Source organism: Onychostoma macrolepis, chromosome 11, assembly GCF_012432095.1.
Source record: "Onychostoma macrolepis isolate SWU-2019 chromosome 11, ASM1243209v1, whole genome shotgun sequence".
NCBI lineage: Eukaryota > Metazoa > Chordata > Actinopteri > Cypriniformes > Cyprinidae > Onychostoma > Onychostoma macrolepis.
In genome coordinates, this window is record NC_081165.1 from 7,711,582 (window position 1) to 7,731,605 (window position 20,024).

A 20,024-nucleotide genomic window follows, 5' to 3' on the forward strand; every position below is an offset into this window, starting at 1 on the left:
GTGAAAACTGAATGTGTGTCAGTATTACATGCATGCCTTCCGTCTTAAAGGGACAGCATTCCTATCCATGTCATAAATGTTAACCAACAAAAGATGTTAAATAAATGTATAATTAAGTAAAGCTACTGTATCTGAAAAATTAGTTTAATTTGTATTTCTACCAAAAAATGAAAATGTATTCCAATTTTTCCAAATTCAATCCTTGATTCAAATTTCTCATAAGCTTAATTGATTTGGTCTGAAGAGAGAAGAATTGATGCCTATTTTTGTTTGAATGCTACATATAAAATAGCTACCAAAATAAATGTTGTTAACGGACTCTGACTAAAAGTAATGACTAAAAGTTGACAAAAAATACAATGAATTTTCGTCGACTAAAACTAGACTAAAACTATGAAAGACTCAAATGACTAAAATGTGACTAAGACTATTAAGCATTTTCATCTCAAGATAAAGACTAAGACTAAATCAAAAATGCCTGCCAAAATTAACACTGCCAGCAATCCAAGTTCAAGTACCTGAAATAATTTTTAAGCATGCTGTCACTATTAAGCCAAAACACTAAGATTGATCACACACACTATTTACTTATAACAGTAATTACAACCAGATCATAACTGAGACTGTTACCTACCACTTTTTATCTTGTTTCCAGACATGATTGAAGATCACTTTCCAAGGAAATTAAAGACCTTACGCCTTTAATTGGAAACCGTTTTGGACTTAAATGGTTAGATTCTGTGATGTCAAGAACATTGTTTGATTTGAGATCTTGCACCATCTTTATGATGTTCCTCTGCTGCTCCATAACAATTTTTTAGGGGTGTGGTGGCCTCCTCATCAGTGTCTCATTCATCCTGTAGGCGCTTGTTTCATCTTTAGATAAGGCAAGAAATTTAATGATTAATACATTTATAAAGCGAGGGTGTTATGTTCATGTGAATATACTATTCAGCAAAATATTCATTTTTTGCAGTTAAAAAAGAAATGTGCATGTCAATTTGTTAAATTGCACAATGATACAAAGACAGGTCTGTGTCAAGGAACTACATAATACACACAATCTTACTTTATTTTGCGTTTTGGTGGCATCAGTGAGTCTGACTGGAGATCGGTGTGTTCTGCAAGAGCTTCCAGCATGCTTCACTGTAATTATCTATGAAAGATAGAATGTAAAAATCAGAACAATCTGAAAAGTTTTCTACCATTTAGCCATTTAAATTAAACATACTGTATACAGAAAGGGTGTATACATACTTGCAGTATATATAATTTGAACTTTATATGCAGACAAACTGATTTAAGTGTTTGTATGGAGGCCATAAACACACACCATCCTTCACCCAGATTGTAGGCACAACCTCAACTTCTTCAGTGTCAACAAAGCTGACTGTGTGGCACATGATTTCTGCAAGCAAAACACAAATATGAATAAACAACTTATTTATAAAAAAAATAAAAAATAAAATATAATATAAAGGCCAATACAGAAAAGTAGTTATGAATGACTCTTAGTTGTCATACTTGTGTAGATTGTGTCCAAGCATAGCACACAATCTCCATTTGCAATACTTTTTAATTCCAATTAATTCCTTTTCCCCCAGATTCAAACATCTTATTGACTCTTTTAACAGCCCTTTTTCACGTTTTCTTCACTCACTGTAAGACCACGTGATGTTTTCCATTATGCACTGTAAATGGGGATTGAGAATAATTGTAGCACCTTAACATTAAAACAAATGAAATCCAATGACAGAAAAGAGTTAAATACGAACAAAAAGCCAATCAAGTGACGCACTGTAGAGGAATGGGTGAAATCTACATGTTAGTTGAGATTTTAAAAGAAGAATTAACTTTCCTTGATGTATTAAAACTCCAAAAGACCAAACCAAATCGCAAAAGTTCGAGCGGTAGTTTGAATTTCACCGCCAGACTGTGTCGGCAAATGTGATTGGCTGACTGACTGCTACGCAACTTCCGGGTCCTCTGGTAGGCGGGGTGTGCGCGTCTTCTTGTCTCGAGGTGTGCTCTGGGAAAAGTAGTCCTTTTTGTGAAGTGGATTTAACGCCGTAGATATAAATCAACTACTATTTCCAAGATGCATTTCAAACTACGTCATCGCATTTTAATTATAAAATTAGGAAGACATCTTACACAAGTCTGTTTTACTCTAAATCACATTCATGCCAGAGATCTTTTATTTACTCTTCGGCTAACCAAAACCCATTGAGATCTCAGCCGAATATTTTCCTTTTTCTGGCGGACCAAAATCCAGCCACAGCTCAGCCAAATAGACACAATTTGCTTAGTTTCTTTTGGTTGGCCAGACTCCAGCCAGAGCTCAGCCAAATGCTGTTTCACACCAGACTGTGATAAAAAAAAACTGCCAGAATTAAGACAAAAGTGCCGAATGTAAGCCAGATTTGTCCCACACTCTGTTGCTATCTGGGTAGCTCCCTCGACGGTGCGGATATCCAGATCTCCGCCTCCGCCTCGGTCGACAGAGCCCTCGGCTCCACCCTGGCCCCCCAGATCCGCGGCATCCCCCTGGCATCTGCCTCGAGCTCCCCCACCACCTGCTCCGCCACCGTTGGTCGGCACCCTGGAGTCGGCGGCCATTCCTCCTCCATGGCTCCTCACTCCGTCGGCTCCACCGTGGGTCGACATTATGGCTGGCCTGGGTCCAGTTGGGCTCCTCCTGCTCCGGGCCCCTCCTGTTTCCTCCCTGGCTCCTTCCTATTTCATCACCACCCTGGACTATGTCTGCCTGTTCCCCCCTCCCCGGTGGAATTGTTACGGCGCGGGACGCACCTTCTGGGAGGGGGGAGTAAAGTCACGCCTCTGGACTGTTTTTGTTGTCTTTTCCCTCCCCATGTGCTCCATGACTCCAGTACCCTGTTAAATTAGTTGATTCCCAGCACCTGTCTATTCCTCGTTATCCTGTGTTTAAAAGCCCCAGTCTTTTCAGTTAGTATTCATCAGGTCTACTGGTTAGATGTTGTGTGTTTCCCGTGTTCCTGTTGTGGATTTTCCCCTGTGATTCCAGTAGTCAAGTCAAGTCACGTCACTATTATTTGTATAGCGCTTTTAACAATGCAAATTTATATCAGCTTGATATAAAGCTGGGTGGCTTTATATCAGCTTTACAGTATTTAGACGGGGAAATTGTGTGTCGAAATAGTGTCATTCTCCTCTGGCCAGACAAAATCGGCAGTTTAAATCTAGGCTAAAGTAGAGTCAGATTGTGCAGAGGACTCATCTGGTTCCTGTGGACTTGTCCCGATGGCCGTCTAGGAGACAAGGTCCTCATTGGGGATCAGTCTCTAGGGCTCATCTAGGTGTCCTGGTCTATGTTGATGTTCAGGGCTGTAGAGGTCATCTCTAGGTGCTGATCCACCATCTGATCTGAATACGGACTGGATCCGGGTGGCTGCAGTGACCATCTGATCTGGATACAGTCTGGATCTGGGTGGTTACGGTGACCTCGGAATAAGAAAGAAATAGACTAATATTAGCGTAGATGCCATTCTTCTAACGATGTAACAAGTACATCGGGTGTTTTGGGAAGTGTTCCCAGTTCTGGTTGACCTAATTAATGCAGCCTAACAATCCTTTAACAGATTTGAGTTATAGAAATGCAATAGTGTATTATGTGTAAGCCAGGTTAAAGAGATGGGTCTTTAATCTAGATTTAAACTGACAGAGTGTGTCTGCTTCCCGAACAGTGTTAGGTAGATTGTTCCAGAGTTTGGGCTCTAAATAGGAAAACTATCTCCCGCCCGCAGTTGATTTTGATATTCTAGGTATTATCAAATGGCCAGAATTTTGAGATCGCAGCGGATGTGAACGACTATAGTGTAATAAGAGCTCACTCAAATACTGAGGTGCCAAACCATTCAGGACCTTATAGGTAATTAGTAAGATCTTAAAATGTATACGATGTTTAATAGGGAGCCAGTGCAGTGTTGACAGAACCGGGCTAATGTGGTCATACTTCCTGGTTCTAGTAAGAACTCTAGCTGCTGCATTTTGAACCATCTGGAGTTTGTTTATTAAACCTGCAGAAAAACCACCCAATAAAGCATTACAATAATCTAGCTTCGAGGTCATGAAAGCATGAATTAATCTTTCTGCATTTGACATTGAGAGCATAGGTCGTAATTTAGATATATATTTTTAAGATGGAAAAATGCAGTTTTACAAATGCTAGAAACATGTTTTTCAAAGGAAAGTTTGCTATCAAAAAGTACGCATAGGTTCCTAGCTGATGACAAAGAATTTACAGAGCAGCCATCAAGTATTAAACAGTGATCTAGGTTATTACATGCAAAAGTTTTTTGGTCCAATAATTAACCCCTCTGTTTTTTCAGAATTTAGTAGTAAGAAATTGCTAGTCATCCAGTTTTTGATATCAACTATACATTCTGTTAGTTTTGAAAATTGGTAAGTTAGCTAACACCATGTTTCCTAATGATATCTCCCAAGGGTAACATGTAAAGCGTGAAAAGTAAGGGGCCAAGTACTGAGCCTTGAGGTACTCCATACTGCACTTGTGATTGGTATGATACCTCTTCATTTACTGCCACGAATTGATGGCAGTCAGATAAGTACGATTTGAACCATGCCAGTGCACTTCCTCTAATGCCAACATAATTTTCTAGTCTATTTAAAAGAATGTTGTGGTCGATAGTGTCAAACGCGGTGCTAAGATCCAGTAGCACTAATAGAGAGATACAATCACAATCAGATGATAAAAGCAGGTCATTTGTAACTCTAATGAGAGCAGTCTCAGTACTATGATATGTTCTAAAACCTGACTGGAAATCCTCACATATATAATTTTTCTCTAAGAAGGAACATAGTTGTGATGATATTACCTTTTCTAATATCTTTGACAGAAAAGGGAGATTCGAAATCAGTCTGTAATTAATTAATTCTTTGGGGTCAAGTTCTGTTTTTTTTAATGAGAGGCTTAACCCCCTGGGGTTGAAGCCCGCACCAGTGCGGTCTGTCTCGTATTTTCTTTGTGACCACAAAAAGAGCTAAAAATATTCCATGAGTTTTGATCGTACAGATAAGAATGAGGTATCGTTTGAAACTGCAAAGGGTCTACTTTTATTTGTGTATAGTCATAATAACAACAAAACAATGTGCTTTTAAAAATACAGAAAATAAACAGGGTGCGTTCTCTGCCGGCTCTGTCTCTGTCAGCTCTCTTCACAGACACGTAAATGAAACAACATGAATCTCCGCAAATACTCGTCTCAAATACATGAGAAATATATGCATAGAAAGCTTGAAATGTCTATTTTTCAATGAAGTAAGTAATGTCCAAAACAAATATTCTCAGTTAAAGTAATCCGTATGAAACCAGCGCAATGTCCAGTTTTCCCGTCTCAACTCATTATATTTAATGCGGTCACGCCCACGCGCCGATCACGCTTTTCAAATTCAAAACATTCACGTGAGGCGTGCGCCAATGTAAACGCCCACATCACCTCTGCATGAACAAACAAAGTCCTTCCAAACAAAGTTCATCCCGGCTACTTTCTGTTTCTGGAAGAAGATCTGCTGAGAGAAATAACCCAGAATTTCTAAATGTTTTAATTTAATTTAATTTTTTTCTTCAGAGCACATAAACAATATACACTATGGAAATGCCAGGTAGCCTGTGTGATGTTCATCGTTGACCTAGTTTCCTTAGTTCCCTGATTAGTTAATTAGCTCACCTGTTTCTGTTTCCCCTTGATTACTTTGAGTATTTAAAGCCTGTGTTCTCCCCTGATTCCTTGTCTGCTATTATTTTATCTGTGTGTTTGCTACCCCTCGTTCCTGGATTGTTTCTGTTTCTTGTATGGATTATTATTAAAAAGACTCTGTTTGGACTTTACTCCTCGTCGTGTGCCTCATTAGTATAGCACACCGTAACAGAATAGCAGACCTTTAAAGTGAGTAATTAAGCGGCGTTTTTCTTTCTGTTTTTTTTTTTGTTTGTTTGTTTTTTGTTTCCTCTCCCGGAATGGCCTTGTCAGCCATCCAAGTCCTGTGCCTGGAGCAGATGGACCGTTTGCTGGAGGACCATGCCAGGGACTTCCTCGATCTGGCGTGCCTTACCCACTTCCCGGACCGCTCGCTCTGTGTTTTCTACATCTCCAGTTTGAGTGAGCGGTGTAAGGCACGCCTGCCAGTGAACGGTCCCAAAGAGGATTTCGCCGCTTGTGTGGAGTAGGTGCTGGAGAATAATGGACTGTTTTTCTCCGTCAGCCCCTCAGAGGAGGATATCTCCAACCCCACTCCCGAACCAGAGATCAGCCAGCCGTCACCCCGCTATACGGAGATACTGCCTGAGCCCACTGCAGACGGAGAGCCTGAGCCCGCTGCGACTGAGCCTCAAACATCCTCTAACCAAGTGCGTGAGCCGGCAACATCATCCGTCTTCGAGGGAGTTTTGGTGGTGTACGAGGGCATGGAGGGAAGCCTCGCCCACACTCCTACGACTGAGGGTGAGCTGCATCTGGTTTCTGGGAGTTATAAAGAGGAACTCCTGGACATCTTCCAGATGGACCTGATAGGCTGGTTTGGAGAAGTACTAACCTGTGCTCCTGAATCTCCTGCGTCTCCGCTGGTTCCGTCCAGCCCTGAATCTCCTGCGTCTCCGCTGGTTCCGTCCAGCCCTGAATCTCCTGCGTCTCCACTGGTTCCGTCCAGCCCTGAATCTCCTGTGTCTCCACTGGTTCCGTCCAGCTCAAGTCCTCCTGTGTTCCCTCCCAGTCTCCCTCTCCTGCCTCCTCTCAAACCAGCTGGTTCCTTGCCTCCAGCTCCACTGATGCCTGTCAGTCCCTCAGCTCACCCTCAGTCAGCGCCTGCCATGCGCTCTTTTCTGCCGCCTCGGGACTTCCAGTCTCTAGCTCCGCCTAGACATGCGGATCCCCTGTCTCCACTTCCAGCCTCCGAGCCTTGGACTACACTTCGGTCCTCCGACCTATCAGCTCCACCTCGGCTCCTAGCTCCCTCGTCTCCACCGTTGCCCGTCATCCCACTGGCTCCACCAGGCTCCCTCGTCCCTCCGGCTCCGCCTTGGTCAGTCGTCGACCATCCACTGCCTCGGGACTCCACTCCTCTGGCTTTGCCTCATCACTCCATTCCTCCGGCTCTGTCAGGCTCCTCCTTCCCTCCAGCTCCACCTTCATCCTCTGTCGCACCGGCTTCACCGCGGTCTTCCAGATCCCCGCCTCTGCCTCAGTCACCTGAGCCTTCAGCTCTGCCTCGGCCCTCCGGATCCTCAGTTTCGCCCCGGCTTTCCGTCTGATCCATTCCACCTGGGTCTCCACCTCCAGCAGCTCAGTCTCCGTCAGTTGGCCCCCAGGTGTCGTCGGCCCCTTCTCCACCATGGCTCCTCCCACCGTCAGCTCCACCGTGGGCCGCCATCCTGGCTGGCCTCTGGATTGTCACCTGGCTCCTCCTGCTCCGGGCTCCTCCCTGGCTCCTCCCGCCCTCCACTCCCCCATGGACTTATGTATTGTACGCCTATTGCTTTTGTCCCTTCCCCATTGCCTGCCCTTCTCCAGCTCCTCGGCCACCTCCAGAACCCCCACCCTCCCTCCTCTGTTGGACTGCCTTTGTCCGGGAGGGGGCGATATGTTACGTTGACCTAGTTTCCTTAGTTCCATGATTAGTTAATTAGCTCCCCTGTTTCTGTTCCCCCTTGATTACTTTGAGTATTTAAAGCCTGTGTTCTCCCCTGATTCTTTGTCTGCTATTATTTTATCTGTGTGTTTGCTACCCCTCGTTCCTGGATTGTTTCTGTTTCTTGTATGGATTATTATTAAAAAGACTTTGTTTGGACTTTACTCCTCGTCGTGCGCCTCATTAGTATAGCACACCGTAACAGTTCATTTATATATTTCAACATGACACACTACCAGTCAAACGTTTTTGAACGGTAAGATTTTTAATGTTTTTGTAAAGAATTGTCTCATGCTCACCAAACCTGCATTTATTTGATCCAAAATACATAAAGTTGTATTTGCTTTATGATAGCTAAATATATTCTAAATACACTACAAACAAAAAATATATAAATTTATTTTGTCCTCAAATTCTTTCTTGCAACTCTTCCCACTCAGTCACACACCTGACTAAATGGCTCATTATGGAGTTCATTATGCGGGCCTTTGTCTTCTCAGGTGAGAATCACAGCATTATCCAGGATAGTTCACACCCTCTCGCATAGACCCTTTCTACTCAAAAAGTGACTAAGAAAATTTAAATCAATATATTGTTTTTTTCTGAATGAGTGAGTAAGATTATATTCAGATCATTCTGAAGCAAAAATTCTAGGCTACAAGATAGTTTTCAAAAGTCTTGTGAACAAATGTTCTGTATGTTTTTTATGGCCTTATTTCAGTAACTTCAAAATTTTAGTTTTTCACTAACGACGTTGCTTTCTCAAAAACACAATCATGTACATAAATGCTGCTAACATATTATTGTAGCCTAGTTTGTGCTGATTACAGTATTATTAGACTTTAGCCATTTATATGTTTATAAGCAACTGAAAAAAGCACAAATGTCAGGGCATGTCAAAACTTCTCCGGGGCCCCCAAAACACCCTCAGACCCCAGAGGGTTAATAACAGTCAGTTTGAAGGTTTTTGGGACATATCCTAATGACAATGATGAGTTAATAATATTCAGAACAGGATCTATTACTTCTGAAAGCACCTCTTTTAGGAGCTTAGATGGAACAGGGTTTTTTATTTTTTGTTAATTTAGCCACTGTTTTGAACAAATATTTGGGGTTGTGTTTGTTTTCTTCTAAAAGAGACGTAAAGTAAGCAGATCTAGCAGTTTTTAAGCTTTTCTTGTAGGAGAGAGTATTTTCCCGCCAATACGAAATACCTCTAATTTAGTTTTTGTCCAGCTGCGCTCCATTTTCCGGGCTGTTCTCTTTAAGGCCCGAGTGTGCTCATTATACCACGGTGTTGGACTCTTTTCCTTAATCTTCTTTAAGCATAAAGGAGCAACCGTATCTAAAGTGCTAGAAAAGAGAGAGTCCATAGTTTCTGTTACATCATCAAGTTGTTCTGAGCTATTCGAAATGCTGAGGAACTGAGATAAGTCAGGAAGAATGTTTATAAAGCAGTCTTTTGTGGCAGAAGTGATGGTTCTACCATATTTGTAACAAGGAGTTGGCTTTACAGCTCTAGCTATATGGAATATACACAAATATCTGAGATATCATTGCTCTGCTGCAAAATTTCAATGCCACTGACATCAATTCCATGTGACAATATTAAATCTAGAGTATGATTTCGACAGTGAGTAGGTCCTGACACATGTTGTTTAACACCAATAGAGTTTAGAATGTCTATAAATGCAGATCCCAACTAATCTTTTTCATTATGAACATTATCAACATGAATATTAAAATCACCAGCAATTAGGACTTTATCTGCAGCCAGCACTAACTCAAATAGAAAATCAGCAAATTCTTTAATAAAGTCTGTATGGTGCCCTGATGGCCTGTATATAGTAGCCAGTACAAACATCACAGGGGATTTATCATTAACACTTGTTTCTTTGGATAATGTTATATGAAGTACCATTACTTCAAATGAATTATACTTGAAACCCGACCTCTGAGAAATACTGAAGATATTGCTATAAATTGTAGCAACACCTCCCCCTTTACTTTTTGGACACGGTTCATGAATGAATGAATGAATGAAGCATTTATATAGCGCTTTATTGTGTATTGCTGTACACCCAAAGTGCTTTACAATTATGTGGGGGGGGGAGGGGGGCTCTTCTCAACCACCACCAGTGTGCAGCATCCACATGGATGATGCGATGGCAGCCACAGGACAATGGCACCAGTGTGCTCACCACACACCAGCTACAGGTGGAGAGGAGAGAGAGTGATAGAGCCAATCAAGTGGATGGGGATTATTAGGAGGCCATGATTGACAAGGGCCAGAGGAGGGAATTTGGCAAGGACACCGGGGTTACACCCCTACTCTTTACGATGAGTGTCTTGGGATTTTTAATGACCACAGAGAGTCAGGACCTCGGTTTATCGTCTCAACCGAAAAAGAAGACTCTTTGCCCCCCACTGCCAGCAGCTTGCATTCCGGAGACGGGAAAACACAGCCGTTTACATTCAAACAGACGAGAGAAAATGCCTCTTGTGGAATCTACTTGCTGCATGAACTGCCACAGACTTCTACAAAGAATTGTGGTTCTTGAAACAAAGTTATTTGCTGGACTTCCAAAACAGGCGGAACACACAGCAGACGGTAGTCATGAACCCCCTCAGCATACAGCCGGTGAGTCCTATGAATCTCAACAGTTAATACCAAGTGACCGAGTCATCGTCCATGTGGGGAAGAATGATATTCGGAAATGTGTTCCTGTGGCTCAGTGGTAGAGCATTGTGTTAGCAGCGCAAAAGGTTGTGGGTTCAGTTCCCAGGGAACACACATACTGATAAAATAAAAATAAAAAAATGTATAGCCTGAATGCACTGTAAGTCGCTTTGGATAAAAGCGTCTGCTAAATGCATAAATGGAAATGGAAAGAGCAGTCAGCACTCCTTAAGAAGGATTTCAGTCAACTCTTTGAAAGACTTGAAGTTCAGTCGTTCATCAGTGGACCACTCCCAGCAAGGAGAACTAACATGTTTTCACGGCTGCTTGGGCTGAATGCATGGCTACAAAGAACCTGCAGTATAAAAGGAGTCAACTTCATCGACAACTTCAATCTTTTCTGGGGCCATAGACAACTGTTCAAACTGGATGCCCTCCACCCAAATAAACTTGGTGAAAGAGCGCTAAAGGACATTAGCCCCTTTCGCACCGCTTTAGTTCCAGAACTAAAAGTACAGTACTAAAGTACTGGGACGATTTTGCACGAACTATTTCTTCAATTCAATTCAAATGACTATAGCCCCATTGACTCCCTCTGCCAATGCATTGATGAAATTAACAGTTGGATGTGCCAGAACTTTCTTCAGTTAAACAAGGAGAAAACTGAAGTCATTGCATTTGGAAACAAAGATGAAGTTATCAAGGTGAATGCACACCTTGACTCTAGAGGTCAAACGACTAAAAATCAAGTAAAAAATCTTGGGGTAATTCTGGAGGCAGACCATAGTTTTAGTAGTCATGTCAAAGCAGTAACTAAATCAGCATACTATCATCTCAAAAACATTGCAAGAATTAGATGTTTTGTGTCCAGTCAAGACTTGGAGAAACTTGTTCATGCCTTTATCACCAGCAGAGTGGACTATTGTAATGGTCTCCTCACTGGCCTTCCGTTAGACAGCTGCAGCTCATCCAGAACGCTGCTGCCAGGATTCTGACTAGAACCAGAAAATATGAGCATATCACACCAGTCCTCAGGTCCTTACACTGGCTTCCAGTTACATTTAGGATTGATTTTAAAATACTTTTACTCATGTATAAATCACTCAATGGCCTAGGACCTAAATACATTGCAGATATTCTCACAGAATATAAACCTAACAGACCACTCAGATCATTAGGATCGAGTCAGTTAGAAATACCAAGGGTTCACACAAAACAAGGGGAGTCCGCTTTTAGCTATTATGCCGCCCGCTGTTGGAACCAGCTTCCAGAAGAGATCAGATGTGCAAAAACATTAGCCACATTTAAATCCAGACTCAAAACTCATCTGTTTAGCTGTGTATTTGTTAAATGAGCACTGTGCTATGTCCGAACTGATTGCACTATGTATAATCATTTTCTATTCTTAACCATTTTAAATTATTTTTAAATCAGTATTTGTTGTGATTATTATTATTTTTCACATCCTTTTATGTAAAGCACTTTGAATTACCACTGTATATGAAATGTGCTATATAAATAAACTTGCCTTGCCTTGCACTCAGCAACATGCGTGCCGAACAACCAAATCTTGCACTCTGCATGAATGCAGCGCAGATAGCGACACAATTAATTTAGGCTATGGGAAACACAAACGGTTTAAATGAGATAATGTTGACAATGAACATTATATGACATTTAAAATAGTTTTGACGATTTGTCTTTCAGTCCGCCTGTGCCCTGCACAGCAAATGCAGACTTGGGCTAAATCTCTGCGATGTTCTCGTTGAGAATGCAATTTCTAAAATGTTATTAGAATGAATTCATTTCTAAAATGTTATGATACAGAAAGTTTCTTGTTTTAGTTAGGCCTAAATAATGGGAGCGAAATTATACAGTGCCTCACGTTTTACTAAACTAAAGGAAACAATTCATAAAATATGCAACAATTTCTTAATTAGTGAACAGATATATTTTCCCCACCTAGTTCTCTGTCAAAATAAAGGACAGGTAACGAATAACAAAGTAGGCCTATGTGCATGACAAAAATGCATGCTGTTTTATTAAAGGAATTTAAAAATATAAATTTAAAATGTATTTGTGACAAATATTAACTCTTGTAATAGTACAAAGCATGTGTGAGTCTATGGCTACAGAATTATATCAACGGCTACTATAAAATCATACATTAAAACAAACAGGGTGCGCTCTCTGTCTTCTCTGTCTCCGCGAACTGCTTTTAGAAATGCGTCACTAAAATGAACTGTAACTCAACAAATACTCAACATAGAGACATGGGAGTTATATCTATAGAAAGCTTGAAGTGTCATATCGAAAACAAATATTCTGTGATGAAGTAATCTTCAGTCTTTGCCGTCTAACTCATTATCTCTAATACGATCCCGCCTCATGCTCGCGCCATTCATATGTAAATAACCACGTGAGCCGCGTGCGCATGTAAACGCCCAACATAAATAAAGAGTGAGGAGATCACTCATCGCGGCTACTGTTCGTTTCTGGAAGAAGACGCGCTGAGTAAAGGCAGGATTTCCCTCACAAGAAGAACACGATTTCATCCAGTAGAGGAGATCAATCTGATGAGTAAGTAATTTTTCTTTTTTGCAGATTGTGACATAAACCTGAACACATTTACTAGTTGGGTTGTTCCCAAACTACAACATGATGAATGCTATGCATCTAAGAATGTTTAGACCATGTTTATTATTAATACTCTGTTCACAAATAGATTTTAATAGCGTGCTAAACAATAATAATTAGTTTCTCAGATATAAAATATCCTTTTTATAGTACAAAGTACATCCTTTTACAGTACAAAACATGCGTGATTCTATACAGAATCATATCATAAGCTACTATAAAATCATACATACTAGGCTATATGACTACAAAATCACAGTTGGGTTTTTCCCAAACTATAATTCCTGACTACAATGTTTGAAATCGAGTAAAACATTTTGAATATGATAGGCAATTCATTGTATTAAAATTTCTTACGGCACAATGATGTTTTCATGCTGTATATAAAACAATAAAAGTAATATGAGTGTACACTGTAACCTGATGAATGCTACAAGTCTATGTTTAGAACATGTTTATTATTAATAGCCTACTCTGTTCAGAAATAGATTTTAATAACATGCTAAACTTATAATAATTAGTTTCTCAGATATAAAATGTCTTTTTTTATGATAGTATAAAGCATGCTTGAGTCTATGGCTACAAAACCTATATATATATATATATATATATATATATATATTATATACAGATGCTCCTGATATTAACTTTTTTTTTTTTTTTGGTTGTTTGTATTTTATTGAATCAGATACCTGCACCACAGATGAATCCTGATATATCTTCAAACTGTTTTCCTCTGAGAGCACTGTACCAACATCAGATGTTCAACTTCACAGATATTCTATGTTAAAACAAGCCCCTTGACTACTGATTATGCTTTTTTTCTTCTTGAATCCATGGAAAGAAGTAGAAACACTTAAATAAGACACGTAAATATCAGGTATGATTTACTTGTTGCACTTGTTGAACAGAATCTGTTGCAGGAATGACTCAAAGTCTGTTCACATCTCTGTGGTTAGATCAGTGTGCACAATAATGTGTATTTGACCTTCATTATGTATGTTTTGATTATACTGTGTTGTAAATAAAATACAAATACTTAAAAAAAAAAAAAAAAAAAAAAATTTCACATTCTCTCTTACTTGCCTCAAAGTCACAGTCACACTGATGGGCCATTAGCGGCCATTAGGGGAGTAGCCCTTTGTCTCTTTGGAGAGAATCACTTAATATTCAAGGCCATTGCCACTCCCTTGCATATTGGCTTTCATCACAAAAGATGTCTTTAAAAATTTAAATCAATATATTGTTTTCTGTGAATGAGTAAGCAGAATGATTTTCACATAATTGTGAAGTAAATATTCTAGCCTACAAGACTGATTACTCAAAAGTCTTATTCAGAACTATTTAGTGTGAGTTTTATGGCCTTATTTCAGCTAAAACAATTTCCCCAAAACTTATAACCACACATAATTATTTTTTTCCAAAAGATGCAAACATGTACATCCATCTTGGTCACATATTATTGTAGCACAGTTTGTGCTGAATACAAAAAATTACATGTTGGTCAATAGTATGTTTTAAGTAGCTGAAATAAGCACAAATATCAGGGCATGTCAAAACATCTCAAGGGCCCCAAAATGACCTCAGACCCCAGAGGGTTAAGTAATGTGAGAATATTGACATTTAGCCTATTAATCCATGTATATAGCCTAGCTTACTGAAATAGGCTACCACTTTTAATGCTCCGATGCAAAGTAAACAACCATTTATTTAAGGTAATATAACACATTCATATATGAATCATGTATTATATATTATTATATATTAGCTTAGTGTAAATATAAGCACAGGCTCATAGACTTGACATTTATCCTGCTTGAATTTGTTCTAAATAAGAAGCGTAAATAACTTCATAAGTAGCTACTAAATTTGCATCTGTGAATATGAAATATTTCAACTACAGTGTTTTTTTTTCATTTTCCGCCGACTGCAGCCATCAAATGTAACACATCGGTGAGACAAAGCTGACGGCTATTTGTGAAAATGTGCTTTGAAGCGTTTGCTTGATAACTTGTGGTTAAAGCGTCACTCAGCGGTCAAAAGCTGCAAATGTATTTTGCAGACGCGGCGGCACCCACAGCGGTAGAATGCACTTTCTGGTTGTCCACCTTCTGTATATTGCTTTTGGTTGCTTAGTTTCCATAACTTTGTATGATGGCTTGTGTGGCGCTGTGCTGTAATGCTGGGGTTCCCCTCATACGTCACAATCCAGGATTCCCCAACGACACGTAATGTGCCTCAGTGAACTAATACAGTGATATAAGGCCTCAGATCTCAGAATACATTTTATTGATGATTATGCGAACTATATACAGGCAAGCAAAAGAGGTCAGAAAAACGCAACGCGCTGCATTTTCTTTATAAATGCTTTCCCACTGATCTATAGAGTCGACAGTCCTACAAAGATATCAATATCACGATTAGTTTTAACAATATGCACCCACTTCATATCGATATAAAAAAAGGAGTTAAAAACCGCCTAGGTGTATTGTTGCTGCTGAAACCAGAGAAAGCATTGTTGCGCTATCGCACCCAAGGGACCGTCTGACAATTCCACTGACTGTGTTAAAATGTCCAATGTATTTTAATTAAAATTACTTTTAACATTTAAAATAGCACACTGTCAAATTGTTAAGCTTGTATTGCTCATAGTGATTTACTACCAGTGAGATTTTGCCAATACCTCCAATGATATATGTACAGTACACAATTACTTACATATAAAAGATCCCTGGAAAGGGTTTTTTGTCATGTTCCAACAGTTGTAGTATAAAATATTGATGTACTTTATGTACAGTAAGGGAGGTATTAGCAAAATTTCACCTATAGTAAGTCAGTCTAGTCACTAGGAAGGTACTACAACCTTTGGAACTTAAAAAAAAAACCTTTATGTGAATTACAGTAATTTCTTAAGAATAATTATATACTGTATATATACAGTGAGGAAGATGTTGGCAAAATTTCTACTGTATTAAGTCAGTCTGGTCACTAGTAGCAAACTAGTAACATATAACATTTGGAACACGAAAAACCCATTTTGGTGAATTACTGTAGTTTATTTCTAATAAAAAAAATATTTGTGTAATCTACATACTTAGGGAAAGTATTGTCTAAGGCGAGTTATTGCCAATGTATATTTAGTAATTTTGAGTAAATTATTCATTTACTGTTAACATTAATTGTATGAATAAATTATTGGACTTCGTTTTGTACTGTGAGGTAAATTTGCAGACAGTCCCTAATGCAGCCTAGGCGAATATGCAGTGAATATTAAACCTAAAACTGACGCGCTTGGTTTTCTATGGGAGAAAAAATGCTTAGTGCACTAAGCCGCGTAATGCGTTTTCTTTCACAGATTTCTGAGGGAAACAGTGTGAAATCTTGCGCGTTCGTTCATATTCTACATCTGCTTAACTGTCAATATAGTTCACATCATCAGTAATGCGTTTTCTGAGATATGAGGTCTTTTATCACTGTATTAGTTCATTGAGGTGTGTTATGCGTCGTTGGGGAATCCTGGAGTGTGACATATGAGGGGAAACCCAGCATTGCAGCACAGTGTCACACAAGCCATGATACAAAGTTACGGAAACTAAGCAACCGAAACCAATATATGTCTTCCTCAGATGTAATGTTAGTTCTGTACTTCAGCGTTGGGTAAAATAGCATTATAATCTCCTTTGTGGTAGAGAAAGCTGCTTACATGTAGGCTACGGGAACCAGCGAAGATGTTGAATGAATCTTAAACACAATCTGCTTTTCCACATGTTTATACTGGTCCCGATAATCAAAACTTCTACTTAGCGCTTGCTCCATTTCTGCAGATCAGTTTTTGTGAATGAATGACTTAATCCACCTGTTGCTTTGGTCTTCATCAACAGCCGCTCACCACCTGCTGGCGAGCAACTGACAGCAGCTGGAGATCATGCATCAGTGCCCTACTGCTATTCCAGCAGCTCCTGGATGTGCAATGCCGAATTTTCTGCCGAATTTTAACCAATGAATTTGTGGAAGCGAATTTGCAAAGTGAATTAAAATGAACCGAAATTTGCCTGTCAAATATTACACATCGCATTTTTATACAGATTGAATATTTTGGAAGTTAATTCTGGAAGGTGAATATGAATTATTGAATTTTTAATTGTGAAAATGTGTGTGAAATATTTAGAATTGAAATATTCACAGCTTAAATAAGCAACTATGTTAAATTTCAGGACCTAAAAATGCAAGCCCTGGAAATACAAGGCATTAAAATGCAAGCTCTGTTAATGCAATGCATTATTTTTTTCAGTTGCTATTCAACATGCTTTTTTGTTTTAAAGACATATTGCATTATTTTTTTTCCATAGAATGAGAGATGAGACTTGATTTATTGCACGTAATGCCCAAAACACGCCCATTACTCATTAAAGGGATAGTTCACCCAAAATGAAAATTACACCATGTTTTACTCACACTCAAGGCATCCTAGGTGTATATGACTTTCTTCTTTCAGACGAATCCAATCAGAGTTATATTAAAAATTGTCCTGGCTCTTCCAAGCATTAGAATGGGGGTAGGCGGGTGTTTTTGTTCAACAGTCCAATAGTCAAATAAAATGCAAATAAAGGTCTCCTGTAGCAAATCGATGCGTTTTTGTAAAAAAAAAAATATATATATCCATATGTAAAACGATATAAACAGTTTTGTGTAACTTCCGCTGACTGTTGTAAGTGCATTCACGAGAGACTGCCTTTCCGGCAGATGACGTAGGACATAGGCGTAGGGCATGCACGTGTCAAGTCAAGTCACCTTTATTTATATAGCGCTTTTAACAATACAGATTGTGTCAAAGCACTTAACAGTATCAAATTGGAAGATAGAGTGTCAGTAATGTATAATGATAAGATTAAACACTCAATTTTCAGTTAAAGGCATTTCATTATTGAATTCAGAGATGTCATTGTCTAGCTCATTTTAGTTTAAATAGTATTTGTGCAACCAAATCAGCGATAATCGCTAGAAATTAAGTGTCCCCAACTGAGCAAGCCAGAGGCGACACGTATGAGTCTCACGAAAACCAATGTTTGTTTACAGGAGTAAAGGAAGCAAAGTTTCCTTACTTTAGCAAAGGAAAACCAGTCTCCTCTTGGCTTATATTAAAATCCTCTGACATTTTTCTTTACAAATCCTGGTTTTGTGCTTCTAATTCGTGACTGGTGTTTTGTTTTGTTCTCCACAGTGTTAATTTCGTTAACAAGCTTTTTTCCTATGACTAAGACGAGACAAAGACGAGACAATAACAATAAACGATAACTATGACTATATCAATATGCAATTTTGTCGACGAAATAAGACGAGACTAAAATGTATTCAAAAAAATAAAAACTTTACCAAAAACCTCTTTTTATTCAAAAAAAGGAGACAAAATGTTATTGCAGACTGCTGTACACGCCTCTACTACGCGAGCTTCCATGAGTGCGGTTGCCAGATAATAAGAGTTCAAATCCCCGAATCAGAGCTTCGCTGTTACATGTATACATTTTCTGCCCAGTGTTTTGCTTATTTTAAGCAATCTGGCAACCATGAGTACGCGCTCGCTCTTCATTGCAGAAGCGCCTCCGCCGATGATCTGAAAACACTGACAAACAAGCTGGAGTTTAGCGATCTAAATTAAAGTGTCACTCAGTGTTCTGTCATGAGATCTCGACTATATTGTTTGCGATTGTGATCGCTGAATAAATGCACTTACTCAGCCGGCGTTGTTTAGAGAAATAGGGTAATAGAGAAATAGGCTATTGCAATTTGGAATGAGTGGAATTACTAGGAATTACTAGAATTACTATTTCACTGTTATAATATTTTTTCGTTTGTTTTAGCTGTTTTCATAATGTAGACAGAGAGATTGCATAAGTCTTTGGTATTCATTTATATCATAAAAAGCCTATAATAAATAAGTACACTAGATGAGGTAAAATACACCATGTAGCCTATGAGTCCACATTCTATTGATTTGTGCTTACTAGTGAAGCTGATTCACAATCACTGATTTCTCAAATGACAACAGTCATTACAATTATAATTTTGAGCAAAAATAATTTTTATCAGTTTAACCATTATACAGAATGTGACTAAGATTTCATTGACTAAAACCTGACTAAAATGCTCGTAGATTTCATTGACTTAAACTTGACTAAACAAAAACAGGACAAGGTTGTCTAAATATGATAACTAAAATGTACATTTGACTAAGACTAAGACTAAATAAAAAATGGCTGCCAAAATTAATACTGTATGGTTAATTAATAATAATCTTATTGCTAAAATGTCAAGTTTTCATTGACGAAAACTAGACTAAAATACATCAGGTTTTCTCTGACTAAAACTAGACTAAAATGTTGAAACTTTTAGTCGACTAAAACTTGACTAAAACTAAATAGGATAAGGTTGACTAAATATGATAAAAACTAACAAGGAGATTTTAACACGGGACTAAGACTAAGACTAAAATTAAAATAGCTGACAAAATTAACATTAGTTCTCTCTCCGTCGCGCTTCTCCGTTCATCACTAATCACCGCCACATGCGCTGCGCATACATCCTATGTCATCCGCTGTCATTTGTCTGTAAGAAGAAAGTCATATACACCTAGGATGCTTTGAGGGTGAGTAAAACATGGACTAATTTTCATTTTTGGGTGAACTAACCCTTTAAGAGAATAGGAACAACCCTTTTAGACTGTTTTTCCCATCATTAAACTAGCAAAAGTGGATTCAGACACACCCTGCGCCTTGCGCTTTAGACTATGTGCATAGATCATTAAAATAGGGCCCATAGAGTTACACCAGAGCTGTTATATTAAATATCAGAAATGTCATCAGAGGATCAAACTGTACTAAATAAGATATTAGTTGTGATCAATGTGAGACTCATTAAATCTGATTATTTTAGTTTTACTGCTGCTGTATGTTCACATGATTTGTGTGTATTGTGTGATTGTTGTCTATTACAGCATTAAAGTTAAAGGTTTAATGTAAATGCT

At 38.9% G+C, this 20,024-nt stretch overlaps 1 protein-coding gene across 1 annotated transcript in view; it reads left to right on the forward strand.

The window, feature by feature from the left end:
- The window catches only part of LOC131549240 (NACHT, LRR and PYD domains-containing protein 3-like), a 97,420-nt gene that overhangs the window by 18,261 nt on the left and 59,135 nt on the right, over positions 1-20,024 (forward strand). The gene's annotated exons all lie outside the window — the stretch shown is intronic.